The sequence below is a fragment of the Idiotropiscis lumnitzeri genome, chromosome 4 (genome assembly GCF_059441095.1).
Source record: "Idiotropiscis lumnitzeri isolate Australia: NSW breed Sydney's pygmy pipehorse chromosome 4, RoL_Ilum_1.0, whole genome shotgun sequence".
Classification (NCBI taxonomy): domain Eukaryota; kingdom Metazoa; phylum Chordata; class Actinopteri; order Syngnathiformes; family Syngnathidae; genus Idiotropiscis; species Idiotropiscis lumnitzeri.
This window is the reverse complement of record NC_142394.1, coordinates 26,039,392-26,062,318: the sequence shown is the minus strand read 5'-3', so window position 1 is coordinate 26,062,318 and position 22,927 is coordinate 26,039,392. Positions and strand designations below refer to the sequence as shown.

Below are 22,927 nucleotides of genomic sequence, written 5' to 3'. Positions count from 1 at the left end.
AAACAGTGATCGTGACAGGTCACCGGGTGGCGCGAGTGAGCAATGTGTCATTTCACACGAAGAAGAAGAAGGTTGTCTTTGATTGGAGGACGGAGACGCGCGGGAGCAATAGGTGCGACAACATGGCGGCTGTATGGCCTTTTTTTTTTTTCCTGCCACGGGAGCACTTAAGCAGACGTTTGCCATTTGTTCACGTTCTTCGCAATGACGTCGATCTTTCGGCAGAATTTTCATACGGACGCAACGGCGTTTCAGGTTTGAGCACATCACGTTACAATTACTTTTACTTTATTTAGCGCCCAATGTAATGATTTCCCTTGTAACTCCGCCCCTCCTCAAATCTGAGGTCTTGCATTGGTAATTGTACTTTTTTTTTTTTTTTATCTCAATTTTATCTCATGTTATTTTCCTCGAACGATTTTGATTTGCAAACTTGTTTACATGGTATTTCGTCTTTGTGTGCTTGCGTTTATTTGAAAGTTTGGGGAGTCTTACGATGTTGGCTGGCTGAGTCTTTATTTATTCATTCATTCATTCTTTCATTGTTTCCCCCACTCTGTTTGTAGAGCAAAAGATGGGTTGGATGTACAATATACGAATGTGCAATTGATGTTACCGGCACACAACCAATGTGTGCTTTGCAGGCTGAAAGAGGAGCCACATGAGATGAGGAAAAGGAACGATTTCACTCCAACACACAAAGTTGACATTGATCTGGACGAGGTGAGCATGTGAATTGTGAACAGGAGGGGTTAGTAAAAGTGGAGTGGAGGGGGCCTAAAGGCACCAAGGACCACCAGATGAGAGTAATGATACACGCTCACAATGAAGTGAGCAGCTAATTGCCCAAAATGTGTTTTGCAGGGTGGATAATGGGACGGAAGGCAGGTGAGGGTCGTTAAAGTCACTAAAAATAATGAAATCATTGCATTACAATTGAAGTCAAGCTTCATAATTGGAACAATCATTGTTTGTGTCCATGTAGTTTCGCAAGTAACTTGGGCAGTTGCTCTTGGATGCAAGCGGAAAACAGTTAAAGACACTAAAACAAATACGATATAAAAAGTCAAGCCGCGATTGCCAGCCAAGAATGACAATTCACATAAATAAATGTCCTGGAACCAATGTCTAGACCAGGGGTGGGCAAACTTTTTGATTGGCGAGCCACAATGGGTTCTAAAATTTGACAGAGGGGCTGGACCAGGAGCAGATGGGTGGAGTGTTTTGGTCACCTCACCTCATCGGAGAAAAAAAAATGTCATTTTAAATGAAAATGAACAAAAGCATTACATCAAAATATGTCTTTGAAAAACCACAGTATTTAGAAAATAAAACATTAACAAGATTTAATCATTAAAATTTTTTCAAGTTCAGCGGGCCGTATTACAACGTTTAATGGGCCGCATGTGGCCCCCGGGCCGTAGTTTGCCCACACCTGGTGTAGACAGACAAACCGGCTGTGGTATGTAGGAGGACACGCTGACAGTTTTGCCCTCGTTCTGACTGGCGAATGAAACATTTGGCTGATGTGGCGAGCTTCACCGTGCACTCAAACGGAACGAAAGAAGAACGAATGCTAAGCGAGCTACTTTGCGGATTTTTGTCCACTATCCTCCTGAGTTTCTGACTCACTCGCACTGCTCTTTTGCGATAGACTCCTCCACGCATAAAAATGAAGTATGAGCCACATGCACAAGACCGATGTCAAATCCAAATCAGTATTCTGATAACGGCTCACTCGCGTCTCGCTAATGACTGGGCTGCACGTTGCCATAGCAACCCAGTAGAAAGGCCACCGTGGGGGGTTCGCCGCATCGGCTCTCCCTTCCACTTGAACCCGCTCTTCAGGCGTACGAGCGCCGCTACCCACTTCACCGTGATTAGCGGCAAAAGCCCGGCACTGTCCCGGCACAAACGGCGTTATGTGTTGGTAATTATCCAAATGTTCGGACGGGGGTGGCCATGTCAAGAGGACGACGGTGCTCTCGCCTGCACTAGTGGCCCTCCAGCAAATGACCTTGACAACGATTAACTACTATTACTATTAACTATTTTTATTTTTCGTGAAAAAAAAACATGATGTAATTTTTTTTTTTTTTTTAAACATACAGTATGGCTTTTTTTTTTTAAACAATCTGTTATTTCAGAGAAACGTGTGTAAAAATGTAATTTTTAGTTCGAAATGACATGTTTAAAAACTGAACAATCTTTATATTAATCAACTAATCAATAATTTTGAGACCTTAACTAAAATTGTCCAAATCCTTGGAATGTCAGTCCCTTAAATGAAAATCTTCCCCAATTTCTGTCGTCCTTGATGATAGCCGACGGATTTTGCAGAATGTGTTGTTTTGGTACTAGTATGCGAGTAAAACTAGTTCTAAAAAAAAAAAAGGCATCTTTACATAGCTTATTTGGGGGGGGGGGGGTTCTTGTTATGCACATGGTCCTAAAAATAATTTCCATAATTGTTTTAAAAACAAGGTGGCTTATTTTTGTTTTTTTTTAAATGCTTTAAAATCTATTATTTTTTTCAAAACCTTACTTTATTTATTTGACGCGAATTGCGTTACTATGCATTCTGTTAAAGGCTTGACAATTTTGCATTTCTTGGGGAAAAAAAACTGCTTTACAGGACTTTTTTCCATTACATGACCCGTTTATTTTATTTGTGCTCGTGAATGACAACTTCAAAATCTCAAATTTTTCGCCAGGTCCAACGTTTGTGCAAAGTTTGAGTTTTTGTTCACATTTAGGCTCTCAAATGTGAATCATGTAGCATAATTTCTTCAAAAACGATCGGGACCTCGTAGCTCTTTAAAAAAAAAAAAAAAGCCTTACGTTACATGTATTTTTTCATGTAAAAAAAAAAAAAAAGTCCTACCTCAGTGTGTGCTCCGCATGTCAGTTTGTGTGCTTTGACTCACTTTGCGCTCCCAATAAATCGCATCGGCCATGTCAGAATACCTGCAAACATTTCAAATTGCATTTTGAGCCCGTTGCCTGACATTCCATTTTGCGGAGAGGCGCTGGAGTGTGTTATTAACTCGTTCAACGTGAGGTCATTCTCAGCCTGCTTGCGTGCGTTCGTAATCAGGCCGCTCACTCGTGATTGCGCCACGATAAAATGGCCGCCTTTTGAGATAATTAGCCACACTGCTTTTGTCCTGTTAATCCTCGCGCTGGCACCGCGGAAGCTGCAATTAATCTTAGCCACATTTAACGCATTTGCATCCAATTTGGATTCAGTTGATGGCCAAAAGAGGACAAGAGTGTCCTTCAGAATCACCCTTTTGATGAATCAACCATACTCAAAATAATGACAAAAAATGATTCCGCCATGGAGGGTTCCATTTTGCCAGAGCATCCATTGACGCGTTTGTTCGTCCAATCACTTTGCGTATTTTTGCTAAAGAGAGCGTACGGCGTCGTTGCAGCCTCGCTGATGTGCTGCGGGAACATCGTGAAGACGGATGACGCTGTCCCGCAGCATTTTTCTCCTCTCGTTTATCATTAGAGCGGCTCATGTCATTGTTCCAATGTCTGGAAGCGCTTCCAAAATGGGAACGCTGTGGCCAGTATGACTTGCGGGATATCAGGTTTTTTTAAAAAAAATGTTTTAATCAAAGATGCTAGTTGTAAATCTGTAGCTGATCAGATTTTCATAATAATAATAATACATGTATTTGTAGAAATATTTCTGAATTAAGAGTTCAGCCACTGGTGGACTTTTTATTCCGAAATAGTCCGTGTTGGGCACTCCTGTTTCATTGGCGGATTGACGACTGTCCGAAAAATATGTTCCAACGTATTTATAGGCCGAATGCGAAAACATTTTCCCGCAATGACGTGCGCATACTAAATAAATAAAATTGTGTACTGCCCGTTAGTCTAAACGTTTTTTTGCTGTCGCTCCTAAAATAGACCAATGACAGACGAATATGACAAATTGGCAGCCCGACCAAATGACTGTCCAATGAAATCCACTGACGGACCCACCCCTGGAAATCGCTTTGAATTCGAACACAAAATATGCACAAGCTTTTAGTGGTAAAAGTTAAAAACCCAAAAAATGTAGTATCTCAAAATCAGTTAAAAGACACACAAAAAAAATCCATCGCTGTTTGAAATTTGCTGTTGTTCAGTGTGTTTACTTTCGGCTTTTCGCAATCCGAATTTTGGAGACGATGGGTGAGTTTGAAAAACGCAATTGATCACCAATCTGATCAGAAGAAGGACCCATCTATTTGATCAACTTCTTTCTTTGCTGTCGACCGGCACTATTTGCGGCGAATCGAGACCGACCCGGTCCACAATTCGCATACAATTAACAGCTATTGAAATGCACTTGGAAAAAATAAGAATTAAACCTTAAACATTTCTCCTAAAATCAATGATAAACATTTAATGGACTGAAAACGAGGTGAGGTAACCTGACCGTTGCAAATTTCTATTTTTTAAGATTAATTGCAATTGCCAATTGATTTATTTATTTTAGGCTGCTACCTGAAGCGATAACCAAATTATTCATTTGATTCTGCTGCATAAATATATGATTAAATAATACAATAATAATGATGTTTGATGCTGCTAATTGTCATATCAATGTTGGATGAGAATATTTTGATATTGTGCCATGAAAAATGAAATGATCACCCTTCTCAAAAACAAGCAGATGTGCTTTAATGACTCGAATTGGGCTCATTTTGGTTTGCGGAGGGTACCAAGATGTAAATTTTTGCTTCCTCTCCGTCTCGGTACCAAATAAGACGCCTGGAGTCCAACGCCAGTCACGGGGTTGATCTCTCTCTTTCCCGAACCGACACTTTGCATTCAACCGCGATATAAACGTGATGCACTGGAAAGGTCAAACAGGCAGCTTTGGGGCGGAAAGACTGACAGCCGAGGAGATTCTAAGTAACAACCGGGGAACAAAGACGACGACCACGGAGAGGGAATGGCATATAATTGAGTGCGGGCGAGTGGGAGGGAAGGGTTGGCCGTGGCGCTGTGAATCACCGCAAATATGACAGACGCGTGATGTGCAGCCAAAGGGACAATAGGGGGAAGGGGGGGGGGGGGGGGGGCGACCGAGGCGCGGAGACGGTTGCGACGGCGAGATGCGCGGCGGATCAAAAGCGACAGCTCGCACAGTCGCCCGTCCGGAACACAGCAAAATGTCTCACTGAAACATGTCAACATGTGACTGCGGAGTGGTGTCAACTCTTGGCAGGTACAGTCTTGTCCTGTTAAGAAAAAAAAAAATAGATGCGTAAGGCTTTTTTTTTTCCTGAACATTCATATTCGGAACATTTCCGACATGCAAATGCCTTCTCGGTATTTTTTTTCTGTTAATACTTGAGAGAGTCTGTTTTTGGAGTCGCGCACCTTCAGCGTAGTACCACATTGTGCCACAAGGGTCCATACCCTTGTGACGCTGAGTAAAAATCTCAAGCTTTGACGGTATCACGGTCTAGCGTGCTCGAGAACGGGCACTAACAAGTAAAGAACTTTTTTCCATATGAAATCAAAATCTAGTCCAAAAGTAAACAGATTTTTCTCAGAATAGAAGCAAGCCAGGGTTTTATTTTTCTCGCACATTTCATACACGTCAACTCAATGTGCTTCACGCAAGCAAAGAAAATACCCGACAAGCGTTTACAAACTGTTAACACCAATCGAGAGCAAAAACAAAAGTAGCTTACAAAAAATGAATAAAATGTACGTAAGAATAGCTTCTCTGCTATTCTTTGCTTTGTACGATAACAGAGCAAAAAGTAGCTGATGTTAGCCGTGTAATCTTCCTTGTTAGCTAGTCTCCAGTATTGAACATGCTAACTCTGGCAACTTTCAAGATGCCGTTAGAATATATCGCTGCCTTAAATTTGTCGAAGCGTGATTGCGTTGCAAGTATTGCGGCATATCGTCGCAATCCTTTGCACATGTTTTACTTATCCTTCCTCTACTATGATACAAAAACAATATCCAATTACCCACAACAATGAAGTCGTCAGGTTTAATGACTGACTGCCATGGGCTTATATATGAGGGGCTAAAAATGGCGCTTAGCCCATTGATGTATCCACGGCGTTATTTTCTGTCTGTTCCAAATAAATGCCATAAATAAATAATGAATAGGGCAATTCTGATATACGGTTGAAAACAAAAAAAAAAGGCTTGTTCCTTGAGATGCTCCCGTTCCTCCATATGGGGATTCAGGTCTAAAACTTTACTTAGAACTGTTCTCAGGAAAAAAAAACAAGAAAAAAAAACAAGTTGTCCTTATCAGTGGCAACATAAGATGGCTGCCTTGTGGCTTCATCCAAATTGTTTAGTCCATCATATGCAAGTCCATGCTGACCGTTTTCAAGGGAGGGAGAGGACGCTTACTAAAAAAAAAAAAATCACCTTGTACTTTGAAAAATGTTGGTTTTAAAACAGTGATTTTGAAAATTGCCATATATAATAATAATAATAATCATAAATCATGTCTTGCTAATTTTTTTTACATGTCAAATGCACACTAAAAATGTCTTTTTGTGTGACTTCTCTTTCTGCGCCACACACGCGTCGCACCACCGCTTCCACTCCATAAATAATGCAGACGGTTGAAGATAGCAGCTCTGCCAACTCGGGCTTCGGGGGCTTTTCTTCAATATTGGCTGATGCTCCACAAGAAGGACCATCTAGCGCCATGCGATTCCTGCTCCTTTATTATTGGCTTGGATCCATTAGTTGGACGACTGGCGGGCAGGCGGGGAGAGGCGAGGCGAGGCAAGGGGGGGGGGGGGGGCTGCTGGTTTATGTGTCTGTCAATGTCATATCTTTTCAAGATCATGCTTCAGGGGTGATGAAAGAGGGGGAGGGGGAGGGCGGCTGGCTACATTGCTCAGAGGGTGCTGGTTGGTCCAATGACCTTCAGCTGACTTGATGCTACCAGATAGTCGTCTTCTTCTTCGGGGCTGCCAAGAGTGAAGAATAACATGGGGAGTCGCGAAAATTACTAGCCTTGGAAAAAAATAAACATCGCCGCTGTAAAAATTGTTTCTCAAACTGAAATCCGCCAGCTGTAGATTAGGGATCTGAATAAAAATAATTCATTCATTAATAAAAAATAAATTGACTGACCAGTGATAGTGAGTGCTTCTGGCCTTTTTCATGTGAAAACACATTTTCATGGACCAAAATGAAAAAAAAAAAAGTCGCGATATACTTAAACAAGCCATGGTTGTTTGTATTCCAACAAATATTACTCGGATGAAGTGTGAAGTTTGCCTGATGTTGTTTTTTATAATAGCAGAGCCACAAAAAGCCAAAGAAAAAGAAATTGCAAACAGATATTTTGCTTTTCGTGAAGCCCACCAGATCTCAATCACAAAAGCAACCCGTTAACACCTGGAAATATTTTTGTGCGCCACTTAGTGTATTTTGCGTCGATTTGAAAATGCGTCTTGGCTGGCAGAGTTACTTTTTTTTTTTTTTTTTTTGAGTTAAGTTGTTCGCAGACAGCCAGAGGAGCGCCCACCCACTAAAAGGCCCGGCACAGGAACCCAACAACCCCGCCGGCTGCCTGGCAACCGGCACCTTGGCTTTTGTACCTAATTGGCAGCGTGCATGAAAATGATCCCCTCCCCCCCTTTGAAGTAAAAATATCCCAATTTATAATTCATCCCGTAATGGGTTGATTAAGGGGGAACAGAAGCGAGTGTCTGCGTGGAGTGAGTTGACTCGATAACAACTGGGCGATGTTGATGAATATGCATGATGATGATGTAACAAACGCCTCAGAGCTGACCTACTTCTACATCTGCAGCGCTCACGACTTCTTCCGGGGCGACTGTCAACAAAGCGTGGCGCTCCGAACTCCCGGTCGGTCGGGTAGCACTTAGGCTAGCGTACAGGTCGTTCAAGATATACTTGCCTCACTGAAATGACAAAAAAAAAAATTAACCCAAAAACGAAAAAATAGAACAGCATAAAAAAAATGATACAATTGAACTTAATGAACAACATCCAAAGGGAATGATGACGAGAAGAAAAAAAATCGTGAAGCGCGAGTGCACTTTAATGGGCCGAATATGCTCACGTTAAGACGATCATTGCTTACTATTCCGATTAAATCGTGGGGGAGGAGTCAAATAAATTGAGATGCCAAGTGCACAAAAAAAATATTTTTTTTTTATTGGTTTAATTACTGCCAAATATACAAGGAAGCATCGATGAAGGTGTTGGCCCGGAGTGACTAATCTGGATTCCGGTGAATTCCCGGTGGGCCTTTAAGTTTCTTCCCGTCCTTCCAGATGACTTTTGAAATCTCAACATCTAGTCTGTCCAGGACACTTGAATTAAACATCAGCTTCGGCAACATGATACGTCGCGCCGACTGCCCACCTTTGTCGCCGAGCTTGTCCGCAAGTGGATGCATGACGTTGTTTAAAATAAGACATTAAAGAGGTCAAATTGAAATGGCAACAAAGCTTGGTGGGAATGCCTTCTCCGATTATGAGTGCAGTCGTCGATGTTTCAATCTTGTTAAATGTCAACATCTCATCCCATGTTGCTTATTGGTCGCGTTTTTGTCCTTTTGGCCGTTTCAACTGTTGATCAGAAAATATCATTGGAGGGATTGTTTAGCTTTTTTTTAGATTGATACACTAATAAAGGGTAAAAATTGTTTGGAACTTGAATCGGTCTCCAGAGTTGCTAATGAGGCCCACTTTTTGTTTACTATTGTTTGCTACTTGTTTTGTAAGATTGGCTCTTCTGATGAGTTTTGGATCTTGTCTATGTGGATTTATAACGGTGTTATCTATCTAGTATTTATTATTTAATTTGATTTATTATTAATGATTAATCATCATTATTACTATTTGACATCGTCTTACGTTTACTATAGATGAGAACTGACATAAAGAAGAAATAAATGCTGATGAGGTGGGATTTAATAAGGCGACACTTCTTCCCCCTCCCTTTTGAGCAGGTGTGAGCAAACTGCGGCCCAGGGGCCACATGCGGCCCGTTAAACGTTTTAATCCGGCCCGCCGAACTTGAAAAAAATGAAATGAATAAACCTTGCTAATGTTTCATTTTCTAAATATTGTGGCGTTTCAAAGACAGAGATTTTGTTGTAATGCTATTGTTCATTCTCATTTAAAATTAAATGTATTTTTTTTCTCTGAGGTGAGGTTACCTAAAAACTTTGTTGGGTGCGTGTTGGCTATTTTTACTTTTTACTTTTTTTTTTAATATTATATTTTTATTGTATTTTAATTATTTAATTATCTCCATGTTCAAATAAAGATTCATTCATTCACTCATTTACTGTCTTGATTATGCTGCGGGGTCAAGTCAAAAAAACGGAAAAAGAAAATGATAAATTCAGGGGGGGAAAAAATTGAAAACGTGCAATTAGCTTATCCTTTATTTTTTTAATTCTTTTGGACATTTGCGCAAATGTGCCGGCAATAAAAATGTTAAAAAAAAACAACAACAACTGGAAAGCAAGACGTACTATAAACTGAACTCTATTGTTGTAATTGTTCTTAATGTAGGACGCTGGCGTCTGTAATAGGCAAATGCTCGGTGAAATTAGCACGGGTGACTGGATGGTCTCAAAACACAAAAATGAAAAATCCATTAAAACAAACAAACAGAAGGCAAAACATCCAATTCAATTCACCTTATTGTTAATAAGCGTCACCTCTGTGCTGTGCCGCAAATATGAACAGAAGTGGTGCCCGCTCACCGGAGAATACTCGTCTGCACGTTCTCATAGAATATCGTTATCCACCATCTTGGTCGGCTGCCAACCGCCAGTTCGCTCCAGGAAAACAAAACAAAACGAAAAAAAAAAGGTATTTCCGCCAACACAAGAGAGAACGAAAAGTGGCAAACGCCCCCACGTTCGACTTTTCGTTTAACATTTTGAAAATAGGCTAATTTGGTGTATTGCGCCAGTGGTTCCGATTCAATAAATTCCTCCCGTGGCTACTGAAACATGCGAGCGAGGGTCAGCGAGGGATGTTGCATTTTCAATTTAAGTGGGGGGGGGGCGGCGGCACGGGATCATTCTCACCACTATTGCAAATATTTCATTGTGTGTTTTGTTGCAAAAGACGCCGTCGGAATAAAGACACAGCCCAGCCACGTTTTATTTGAAATAAATGCGATAAGTGGAACATTCAATACATTTAAAATCACTTCCTCCAAATAAATTCCACCCCCTTTAATAGGCACCTGGCACCTTCATGTAAATAATCTGTTTGTGTACTTTTTTGGGGCTCAGTGGAACTGCTCAAATCAAAGACCCCCAAATAAAGGCTTTGGAGTAAATAAACGGCCCAGCCACTATTTGGAGGAATTATGATAAGTGTAGCTTTTAATCGAGTGCAATTGTAAAAATGGAACGCTCCCCGCTCGCCCTTAAATGCGCCTGAACGCTATTTGCAGAAAATACGATGGTGTTTTCGGAGCGATTCAGCCTCTCAAATTGAAGCCCGCCGAATAATGGCCTCCCTGATAGATATTCGCTTCAGAATAAACGCAGAAAATAACAGAGCAGCCACTATTTGAGGAATAGTGGATACCTGCCCCCCTAAAAAAGTCCCATCTGCCGTTGGGTAAATATTTGCCGAAAATCAATGACAAGTATGTTTTAGATTTATAATAAGATACTAATAATTAGGGAGAGAACTGCGCTCCCTCGTGATGTGGAAAACCACCGAGCGCAGTTTGGGGAATTTGACCGTGCGCAATTCCCAAAACCCCCCCCTCCCCCCCCCAAACAATTGCGCGTGGGGAGAACGCGCGCAGGTAGCGCGATTCCTCCGCAGACGCCGCAACTCAGAGGAAAAAGTTTGGCTCCGTCATCCCGACCATCTGGCGGCCACGGCGATGTGCAACTTTTAATTGGAAGCGCGGCGGTGGGAGGCAGGCAAACATGGCCGCCAGATGGACAACCGGGCCGTGCCCTGCTTTTTCCACTTCCATGCTGCCGTGCAAAGAGGAGTTCAGAACATTCCCAGAAAGTCACCCAGCCCTCCAATAAGTGTCGTGCTCGTCTACTTTTTTTCCTCGATTTTCAACCAGGCGGCGAATACAACGGTGCGGCTTTTCTGTGGGTTTTCCGTTCACCACTAGGGGCGCTCTATAGTTCAGAAAATAGGCTAAATAAATCTTGATTTTTTTTTTCTGTTGGGTCTGTAATAATTATCAAAATCGTTCTATACATGCAGGAAATGACATTTCTTTTCATCATAGAAAACTGCGGCTTGTACATAAATTTTTTTATTTTATTTTTTATTATTTCTTTTTATTTATTCATTTATTTTTTATTTATTTATTCATGTATTTATTTATTTATTTACTTTGCTGCGGCTATTATGCAGGTGCGCTTCATAGTCCGGAAATTACGGTCGTCAATCTGCAACGTGCAACTCGTTGTCCATTTTGTTTGACTTTTATGATGGAGTGATGGTTTAATTCCCCCATTGGGAGGAAAATCGGATTTTGCTGTCGGCTCATTGTCCCAATACTTTTGTCCGCCTTTCAATTGGCGTCAATGAGCGGGCGGATTAACACGTATTCCATCCGTAATTAACAGAGACTCATTGGTTCCGCCCCGCGTCGTTTGTAAAACGATTCGGCGCGCCGTTAGATCACTTTTGAAGCCGATCGTGGCTTATTCACACCCGCCGTGTTTTCAAATCCAACATCGGATTGTAGACGAGCGGGCTGCAATCAAACGGCAGTTTTCATCCCACGTCACTCGCTCAGCTCACTTGTTTGGTTGTATACGCGGGCCCCGACATTAGGCAAATTGATTCCCTCCGCCGCCTTTGAGCACGCGCCGCCGATGACTCCTGTAATCCCGTTTTAATTGGAAGAATTGCAAGATGTAACGCGTTAAGATCACGCGCGCTCTCTTCCCGGCAGCTACGCCACGCTGGCAACGAATCAATCACCAAGGCACCGGTTGCCTCGGTGATGGACCAAGGGGGGGGGGTCGCGTTTGTGTGTCTAAATAGGTAAATGAGTACAAGTCTGGAGGATGTGAGAAAGTTTCAAGCCGACCTCACCTTTTCCAGCGCAGTTCATTAAAATTGCGGCGGAAATCGCAAACGGCATCTAAGGTAAAGCGCCGCAAATTGGGCGGCCGCACACGACGGGTGCGAAGGTGACGGGGATGAAGTCGTTCGCCGCGAGGTCCAACTAATCGGGAACAAAAAATAAGCACTGGTGGGACAACACACCGAGGAAATAAGGCCTCTGGCAACTTTTTTCGCATGGAAAAATGCCACACGTGCTTTTTAAATAGAATTGCAATGCAAACATTTAAAATCACCAAACAAAAGCCGCTTTATTCATACTTGATTAATTTTCTGTCAGCTTTTGTTGGTCGCATACGCACGACACGATGTGTGCGCATAACCAGGTAAAGCTCGCTCGCTCGCTCTCTCTCTCTATCTCTCTTTATCTTTAGCCTTCTCTCGCTCTCTTTTTCTTTCTTGCTCTCTCTTTTTCCTTTTCTCTTTCTCTCATGCTCTCTCTCTCTCCTCTCTCTCTTTTTCTTTTTCACTCTCTCTTTTTATCTCTTGCTCTCTCTCTCTTTTGCTCTCTTTCACTTTATCATTCTCTCTCATTCTCTTTCTTTCTCTCTCTCTCTCTCCCATTCTCTTTCTCTCACTTCTTCTTTCTCTCTTTCGCTTTGTCTTTCTCTCCCTCTCTCTTTCTCCCTCTTCTGCAGTGTGGCTAAATTAACCAGACGTCTTGGCTTCCGACTCGTTGTAAAGTAGTAATTGTATGAAGTGTGAGATGCTGCAAACCAAAAATCCTTTCAAATGATTTTTTTGAAGCGTTTGTGACCAAAATCTCAATTTTGATCCTGGCCTTGGCATTCCGAATAGCAACGAGACCTCTCCTTAGTTACCCGAGCGTCGGTTGGTGTCTTTGGGGAAAACGCTGGGAGCTCATTTTACTGTTAGAGCAACTCTCTTGCTTTTAATCTTGCATTTAGCGCTCAAGTTTCTCTGGCCGCTCATTTCGCCACTGTTGCGAATGGAGCAGGAAGTTCAACGGAAACTTATAAGATGGGAAGTACGTCACAAACCTACTACAAGTAGTCCTTAGACGCCGAACCCATCTGATGTATGGACTCACCTCAAGCAGCACTCAAGTCACATGTCCCAAATAAAAAAAACAAAACTCTGCGATCGGGAACGGTCTGAGGTAAAACCGGCGGCCGTAAAACTTGAGAGGCGTCAACCGGGTTAACAAATGACATCTTTTTCTACTGCGATGCAAGTCAATGAAGCATTTAATGTTAACGAGAGTTGGCTTTTGCCAAAACTTTTCCCGCGATTACTTTCAAGCCATCTGTCCGCATGAAAGCGCCGCTTGGAACAGACTGTGTTCCTCCACTCTCTGAACATTATTTGGACAATATTTCAGCGCACGCCGCGTCGTAACGGCCAGAACGAGCCCATTAACCGATGAAAACAGACGGCGTCCCCGCGCAATTTTGCGCTGAAAATTGCCGTCCAAGAGGGCGGCGTGCAACGCAGCTTGGAGGAGCTCAACAATAAAAGATTGGCACACCAGAATTCATCAAATTAAGAAAAAAAAAGTAACAACTAACAAAAGTGACTTTTTTGGTTAGAGGATGTTTTTTAATCTGGATTTAAACGCATTTACACTTCTGTTGTTATTCCATTCGTGTGCGGCGTAACAGTTGCTTGCTGCTTCACCGTGTTTGCTTTGAAAAATGGATTTACATTTAATTCGCTTTTCTTTCATATAAACGATTCAATTACTTCTAGACTCGGAACAGAATTTGGACCGGAACCAAATAAAAACACCAGCTAGGACCCATTTTGTGTTGCATTTTGATGTCAAAGAAAGACGTTGGTTGGACGCGACTGGTCGGCTGGGCTATCTTTATCTTCATCAGAACTCGAGACAACCGCGCGCAGAAGCTCACAGGCACTTGAAATTGTTTCGGGCACCTGTCATCCTTTGTTATAATTAGCGAGTGGACGTGGAGATAATTGCCATCAGGTTGAGGCGGCTTCGTCGGGGTTAGCCAATGCCCCCGCCGTCTCTCGCTTTTCCTTGCCGTTTTATTTAAAGCGCCGGCGCGACGCCGCAAAGCCACGCCCGTGGCGACTTTCCGAAGCTCCACGACAGGAAATAAAAAAGCAACAAGGCAACTCGGTGTCATGCTTGTAAATTTAAAAGAGGCATATGTAGAACGCTTAAGAAGAAATTTAAAAGTAGCGTGAGTAATTAAATGACTTGAAAGAAATATTATTCTTAAAAATTTTAATTTGAAAGCACAGCTTTTCATTGCTGGCTTAGCTAAAAAAAAAACTGCTTTGTTTCCGTACGACTGCACTTTTGCAGGTACGCTGCTCTGATGCACGTGCACGTGCGTACTTGTGTGTTGTGGCTTGCTGCAGGGCCAGCGCGAGCCATCCCGCAGTGTATCGCCTGCCGCAGCATTTCGACTTGACTCACTCCTCGCTCGCATTAGGCGGACGCTGCTGGAGATGTGTCAGACACTTCAGACGATTTTTTTTTTTTATGTTCAACATCAAAATAAAAAAATGGAAATTGTTGAATTATTTGTTTTTGAAACTCCGATGAATGTATACACAAGCTCTTTGTTAAATCTTTTATTTATCAAATATTTTTATGAAGTGTTCTAGTGACGATCCTATCGATGAACTGGATTAAAATCGACTTTGCGGCATGTTTGACAGCAGGCAGCATTTTGTCCACTAGGGGTCGCCATTTTTACATTCTATAATGTCATCCCGCTAACTTTGAGTGTGTGTGGCTTTAAAAGGTGAGTGACGTGGGAGGCCATAAGTCATTTTTGGAGTTGGCTGTTGTTTGCACGCGTTAGCATTTGGCTGTTAGCATGCTAACCATTAGCTAGCCCCCGTGTTGAGCAATGTTGTTTTGCCCCACATGCACATGGCACATTCATTTTTTGAAAATTGTCGTTTACAGATTATTTCCATGCGGGAAAATAACCTTCAAAAAGTTTTGAGGCAGAGAGTTCGCTTGAAACCTTTTTTTGGGCATTTGAATTATTTCTTCTTCGAGCCTTCCCGTTAGCGTCTGCACGCGCTAGCGCGTCAAATATCGTTTCAATACAGTACTTCGGCGATCAAAGCTGCGCCGCGCTTTTCTTCTCCTCATTCTTGCTTAAAAGAAATGCAGTCTGGCGGAATTTAGGCGTCGGAAGCCAAAACCGTTGGACGGCGGGGGCATGAATATTCCAAATGACTAATGTTGCACATGCTTAGTCCTGACATATCTGGCTTCCGCGGGGAAATAAAACACTTCTTATGCGGGGGGACCATCTGTTATCTGTTGCTGGTGTTTCAGCACAGGCGGGCACACACACACACACCCCCACTGCAAAATCCATTGGGGAGCATACAAAACAGACAAGCTGCCTATACAAATTGAGCATTCTTTTTTGCTGCCGCTGTTGTGGGGATGTGACAGGGAAAGCACACACTTTTTATGCCCGCCATAAATACCTGGACTTGTCTCCTTGCAGCAGCTGGAGCAGGATAATATGCAGCCGCTATAAACAAGCTGCCCCCCCCCCAAAAAAAAAGCTCCCACCAAATGCGCTCTCTCTGAGAATTGTTAGGAGCTGTGGCCTCAGTTGATTAAAAAATATATATATATTTAAAAAATCACTTTGTCTAGATCTTGCCTTGTTTCTTCAATTTTTTTTCCTTATACCAGCAACTAAATATCTTTATAACCATTTTTGAGGCGTTTGGGTTTCTTGGCAATTGAGTGGATCCTCGATAAATGACAATTCTCTGCGGTTTAATACCGAAACGCATTTCTGAGCTTCACAAATGTCCGACTTGCCGCGATCGCACGTCACTGAGATGCCAACTGGCTTGACCTCAACATGTGACGGCTGACATATTTGCCACCGTTGACATCTTTCCGCCATGAACGCGCGCACGCAAGTCAAGGAAATTTTTGCTCTCATTACTGTATTCATGTTAGATGCGATTAAAAAATGAAATAATTTAAAAAAATCATTGAAATTAGTAATGTGCCATAAATGTTTTCATTCGTGCTTTTCAGTCGCCACGAAAATGTGTATTTGTGAATCGCAAACTATAAATTGTTGAGGGTTCACTTCAATAGTCCGTGTGCCTCCGTGTTTTTTTATTTATTTTTTTTTATTCTTATGAAAGGATGAGAGACGCTTTCCCGATTAATTCCCGTTCTATGATGAAGCAACAGCAAGATAAGGCAGACGGAGGACGCTATCTAATCTGAACGCAGTTTTTTTGTCTATGGAAATGACTGCTCGCTTATCGCCGCCACCGCGGGTTTATACGAGCAGCTCCCGAGCGAAGGGACTCAATCGATCGCGGCGGCCGGCGATAGGCCAGACGTTCGTCTTCGCCCAATCCCATCTTTTTTTTTTAATCGGGCGAGCGGAAATGAAAGGATGCTATCTCACACTCGCCGCCGCCGCGTCCCCGTCCCTGAAGACGGAAGGAGAGAGGCCTCGGACGTTTTGATTTTCAGGCAGTAGGAGGAAAACAAGCTTCGAAAAGATGTGCCGATGAATCAAACCCAGAAAGTATGAAAGTCGCTTATGTGACGCGAGCGAATGAACAAATTGAAGAAAAAAAAAGAACTTGTCTCTTTTTAACTGTAATGTTTAACCTCACCGATGTTAAAGATTATACTCAAAATGAATGCGACATCCTCGGATGGGTCATGCATCAGGTTTCCTTGCCGACCCTTTTTGCACTTGACCCTTTTTTTGCCCTCCGGCCGCGATCTCTGTACCGTTACGGCTTCGACCCTCCGGCCTTCTTCATATAAATCAGGGGTGGGCAAACTTTTTGATTGGCGGGCCACAATGGGTTCCAAAATTTGACAGAGGGGACGGACCAAGAGCAGATAGATGGAGTGTTTTGGTCACCTCACCTCATCAGAAAATGTAAATGAAAGTGAACAAAAGCATCACAACAATATATGTGACTGAAAAACACAATATTTAGAAAATTCAACATTTACAAGGTTTATTCATTTACTTTTTTTCCAAGTTGGGCGGGCCGGATTAAAACGTTTAACGGGCCGCATGTGGCCCCCGGGCCGTAGTTTGCCCACGCCTGATATAAATCGTTACTACCCCCCGAAAAATGACGTCGCCGTGGGAGAGAGGCTAGCAAAGGAGGTTTATTGAAACGTCAAAGGCTGGCTAATTGACTTTTCAAATCCGCATACCTTATTATTGTCGCCGCCTTCTTCTTCTTCTTCGCAAACGTACCCAATGCAAGTAAATACTGTAAGTGCTTCCAATAATTTACAGCCGCCTGGTAAGAAGATAATATCGTTTGCCTTTGGAGAGTTATGAAATGTGTGCAAAGCAGACATTTCTTCCGACAAAGCCACACAAAAAATGAAAATAAGTGGACAACAGTACCACCCCCACAAACATGCATGAGCACAAAACTTCACTCAAGTTTTATTCTAAAGCCTTGCTTTTGCCAAGCAGCACAATTCAGTTCGTATTTTTTTTTGTTTTTTTTTTACACGCGTGACTTTGCAGTGCAAGAACATTTGAGGATTGACTGATTGTAACTTGAGTGCACATTGGAAATGCAGATTAGATATTTGAGGCGCAATCAAACGACGCTTTTGATTGGATTGCGAATTGACTCTGAAGAGTTCAGGTTGGACATTTAACGCTGATTTTGTGTCCTTATAATTTTCCGTTGCCAAATCAGCTCGATAAATTTGCCAACCGCCAAGTAATGAACCTCAACTGCTGAGGTAAAGCCATCTTGTTTCGGCCTTGTGTTCAGTTAAAAAGCTCAAATTCAGCCATTAATGAACTTCAAAAAAAAAAATGCATTTCTTTGGATAACAGCGACAAGGCAAGATGGCTCGATCCACGGCGTGGTGTTGCCGTATATATTTTGCTCCCTCGCCCAGGGAACATTTCATAAAGACTAACGGGGTCGTCTTATCGTGGAGCTACATGCCAATGTAATTATTAGCGTCTGGGAATCGTGGGAAGGGGAAGCACACCGTATTTAATTCATAAAAGTCACTCCGTAAAAGCTGTCAGTGTGGAGTCATCCTTTTTTTGTGACGAGAGAAAGCACGGAAAGAATTTGAAACGCTGTTTTCGTCGGAATCGTTCCTATATTGCAACGCAAAAAAGAAACATTTGAAATGGTCGCGTGCCGCCGTTCACACGTGATTGGCAGCTTGATTAATTAGCTGCTTGGACTTGACGAACCCTGTGTGGGCTTGAGCTGTGACTGAAATATTCCAGGCGCCGGCGAGCTGCTTGCACTTTCCGTCAAAATGAATTCCGTAAAAAAACGAGACAATTTGCATGCAAGGCACAAATGGAAGCCTGCCGCCTTTTTTTTGTTTCCGTCAACATCCTCCCATAGAAGTTTGGTTCGCTCGAGATTTGAAGATCTGCGCCAAAGCCGAGTCCAACCCGGGACTCGCATTCTAATGGATTCGGAGCTTGGAATCGGTTGCTCTGTCGGTAATCCCGTTTTCTTTTACGTCCTTCGCCAAATAAAGTCCAGATGTCTGCCTTCTGAATGGCTCCGACGCCCTACGAGGGATACTGTAGCTCGTGCTCGCGATTGGCCGAGCGCAGCAACAATATCCGTGGGACGTTCGCAACCGCGCTGCAGAAAGAGGCTGAACAAAAAATTATTCTCATGGTCGTCAGAGTGTGAAAGAAGTTTGCTTTTAAGAAATCGTGAGCGTGGGCCTGTGCTGCTGTATACGGGACATCGCTCATCTCATGGGGAATAGTCGTAAAAACAAAAGAACTTTTCAAGACCTTGGAACCAAAATCTAGACACGATGCTGGCTCTCTCTTTCTATCTGTACTGAGATGTCCGAGTTCTTAAACGCAACAATCGATGCACGGTCGCGATTTAGCTCTTGTGCTTCGATGTTAATCACGAGTATATAATAACTGTGTTTTGGTTTTTAATAAATGAGAGTTGGCTGAAACGACAAAATGTTAGCCTACCACGACAGGACATCGTGTGTGGCGTTCCATCAGACGCACACGATAGCCTGTGTGCGCTAACTGCAGTTAGCTTTCAGACACGACAAATCAAATCGGGCTTCCGCAGCAACGGGCTTCCTTTTGAAGGTGCTCGTTTTTTGTTTTTTTTTTACAATGTATATTGTAAGCAGTTTCTATCAATATTAAATCGATTTTTGATTTTCCTTTACACCCCTAGTCAGTGCTGTGTGCGCCGTTTGCTAGCTAGTGAATCAATTAGCATCTTGACTGATTCACAACTGAAACAATGAAGCCTTCAAAATTGCCAGATATCTTCTTCTTTCAATTTCCGATAGCCAATTTTTGTCATACGTGATTTTCTGCAATGACAGCAACCCCCCAAAAAAATAAAACAGCGGCATATATCGGACTTTAGGCGTCGCCATCACCCCAAGATTCAACCGGCTGGTGGAAGAGACAAATTAATCCAAAACAAAAAAAATACATTACAATCAAATTTAAATCAGTCGATGGCGCAAAAAGCTTGCTCACAAGCGAAAACGCTTCAAGTCGTCCATTGTCGCCATTAGCTCTCTCGCAATCCCACTTGAGTCACGACAACACCTGGGCCCCCTCTCGCCGCGATTCAGTCACCGGAGCCGCGCCGCTGGCCTTATGTTCCCTGCCCACGTGTTAACTGCCTGCAGAAAAGAAATGAAAACGAGGCAGCTTTGAAAAAAACAACAACAAAAAAAAAAAAAAACAGATCAAGGTCCTTCCAGGCAGGGAAAAAAAAAAAGAAGCGGCAAATGTTTGTTACGCAAGCGTTTCTTTGCTTCTCACACAAGTATTCTTGTTTGGGAACAATCGAGGCGACCGAGCAGATGCTTTTCCCTGGCGCCAATCAATAGAAGACCTCCACCTCCCCCTTTTCTGCCTCCTTCCCGCTGGCTTCAGCTCGTCACTTTCAAATGGCATTCTTGTCCTTGTTCTTTTTCGCTTACTCACCCTGAGAAGCCTTTCGTTCGCCTGTCACTCTGCTAAGACAAAAAAAAAAAAAATTTTAAATGAAAAAAAAGGGAAGACACTCATCCTGAGTCGCGACTCCGACCAACTTTCTGCCTTTCGATGTCTTTGCGAGAGATGTCTTGCGGGCGGCGTATTGAGAGGTTTCATTATTGTCTTGTGCGCTGTGCAGGAGGGTCACCATGGTAACACTAAACACATCAAGCAGCTCCCCACAAAGGAAATGAGCTTCTTCAGCGGGATGCGCTTCCAGGAACCGGTGGTCAGCGTGCGGTCAAAGTATATTAGATGGGAAACAAATTTAAAAGGAAAACACTACTCGGCTGCTTTATTTTTTTATTGATATATATATATATATATATTTTTTTAGCAGCGCTGTAATTATTGCAATTACGACAAACGCTATTAGAACATTAGTTAGCCAATACTTTCTAGTCTGTTTTTTTTTTTTCTCTCAGGTATTAGCAAATTTTCTGCATTATATTCATTTGTGTAATTTATTGAAATGAAATCCCATGTAAGCTTTTTAATTTTAAGGTTAACGTCACATGAATTTGAAATAAGAGAGTTCTAGTTTAACTTTGAATTGAGAAATTTTAAATACGTGCGGGAGGGGCATCAATTATTTGACAATTTTTCACTATTCGTGGCTGGACTCGGATTAATTTTTTCAAAAAATGATTGTCATCATTGTTTTCTTTTCAGTGTGACTTTCATGTTCCTTTTGTCGCATTTTTGCAGGACCTGCCTATCTTGCGTCTGACCCGGCCCACTTCTACCACTGATTTGTCACCCCCACCCGCCCCGGTGTCTGTTACGTAACAGAAGACTCATTGGCATTCGGCTCCGTCTCCTAACCTTAAAGTGGAGTGACACATCACAGCATCTTGTAGCAGGTTTGTGGTTTTTCGACGCACCGCCGATGCATCTGAGTGTCGTCGCGGCCTGCCAACTCGGATTATATAACTCCCAAGTGCTCCAGTTGGGACACGGGAACATGACACGTGATCGGAGCTAAGGATGGGCCCGGGGAAGGCGGTGGCAGGAGTGAAAACGCTATTTATTTATTTTTATTTTTTTTTGTCACCCCTGGTGCCATTTGCCATGCTAAATCCTTATTACATCTTAAGGGCGGGCGCGGAGATGACATTTTTGGAATTGCGGATGATGGCACCTAGCTTATGCTAAATCATATAAGATGTAAATGTAAAATTTAAATAAATAAATACAATTTGATATAAATTAGGGTTGTCAAAAAATTTTAACGCAGTTAAATAATTGAACTCAGTTAAATCAGTTTTATAAAAATAGTTGAAAAATGTGATTCATCACAATTAATTATGGGATTGTTTTGCAATTAATTCAATAGAAAATGTATATATATATATATATTTTTTTTTTTATATATATATATATATATATATATATACTGATATATTCGTGCTGTCATTATGTCCCCAACCCCCATGCTCTCTGCGCCCATGCTTAAGGACAACATGCAAAAACAAGGGTTGCCTATCTGTAAAAATTCAACAATGATATCAGTCCATAGCGGCACATCCCAACGGTGTAAAAAAATAAAAAAAAGGAATGAAGAGCAAACAGGAATCTCTCTTAGTGAGCGCAAAGAACAACGCCAGTGGCTGATCCCATGTGGCCAAACAAAGAGATGCAATGACCTGTGAATGTCACACACACACACACACACACACACACACACACACACACACGCACGCAACTCCTCCTACTTTAGAGGAGATGCTGCCCCCGTCTGGCAGCTTGAGGAAACACCGGCCGGCGCGTATAATCTTCCCCTCTGTAATAAGCAAACTACATTCTAAACGCAACAGCTGTCAGGTTGGAAGAAGCCTTAACTTGTGCTGAAGTATTAAACACACCATGCCATTCTACATATTGTCATTTTTCTTTGATTACATTTTAAAGATCGAGGTCGGATGCCAAAATCGAATTCGCAATTCAGTTTGGAGTTAATCGACCAGCCTTAGTTTTTAAGATGTACGGTAACTGATGCTTGGTCTCTTAAAGTCTTCATCTTGAGTCTGTCCATCCTCAACTTCACACAAATCTTGATCTTGACGCCACCCTAACGTGTGGATCTTGACTTTTCAAAGAGGTTTTGACGAGAGGTGGGCTCCTTTTGTCTTTGTATTGAATTGCTCTTAGCCGTCTCTTGAATTGGTCTCGAGTCCTCTCAGCCCCAAATGCCTCGGTCTTGGTCTAGGCTGGTCAATCTTGAGTTGAAAGGGAAAAAAAAAACATAAAATGAATTCTGTCGTTCTCTGGGCCGAGCCGCATCCTTGTAACCTTCTAAGTGAGCAATCTGACCATCCCTTTTTTTTTTTTGTTTTTTTCCTCTCTCTGAACCATCAGTCAAAAATAGAAGGAAACGCAGGCAGAAAGAATCCCAACAGTGGAAGTGGATAAAAGGCGAAAACCTGTTCGAGGGCCTTTGGGACGCTCCGGCACGGTTCATTTCCTGAAGCAGTTGGTCGACTATTTATAGGCTGGCGTACTGGTACCAGTTAATCCTCCACCGGGCTTCAAACCGCCTGCCAGCTGGCACAACACGTGCCATTTGTGCGGGATGCTTTTGAAGCTTCGAGATGCAATCGCGGCGAACCAACCGCGACCCCATGGCGATAAAATAATGTTCTATTCGAAAAGTAAAAATAGAACTCCTTTCAAATGGCCTTTGACGAGCCCCCCGAGCTGACGGGCGGGTTGAAACGAGAGAATTAAGGCACACTCGCAACTATTTTGTCTTAGTCGTGCGTTTGTGGACGCGCTGTCTTGGGGAGGAGGAGGAGAAATCGGAAAGGATGGATGAGACAAGGA

At 42.6% G+C, this 22,927-nt stretch overlaps 1 long non-coding RNA gene across 1 annotated transcript; it reads left to right on the top strand.

Annotated features, from left to right (window-relative positions):
- Positions 1–124: 124 nt before the first annotated feature.
- LOC148338877 (uncharacterized) lies at positions 125–21,375 on the top strand. The gene is made up of 3 exons (XR_015842979.1): positions 125–255; positions 567–723; positions 20,813–21,375. It is a non-coding gene; the product is annotated as an uncharacterized LOC148338877 (long non-coding RNA).
- The last annotated feature ends 1,552 nt before the right edge of the window (positions 21,376–22,927 follow it).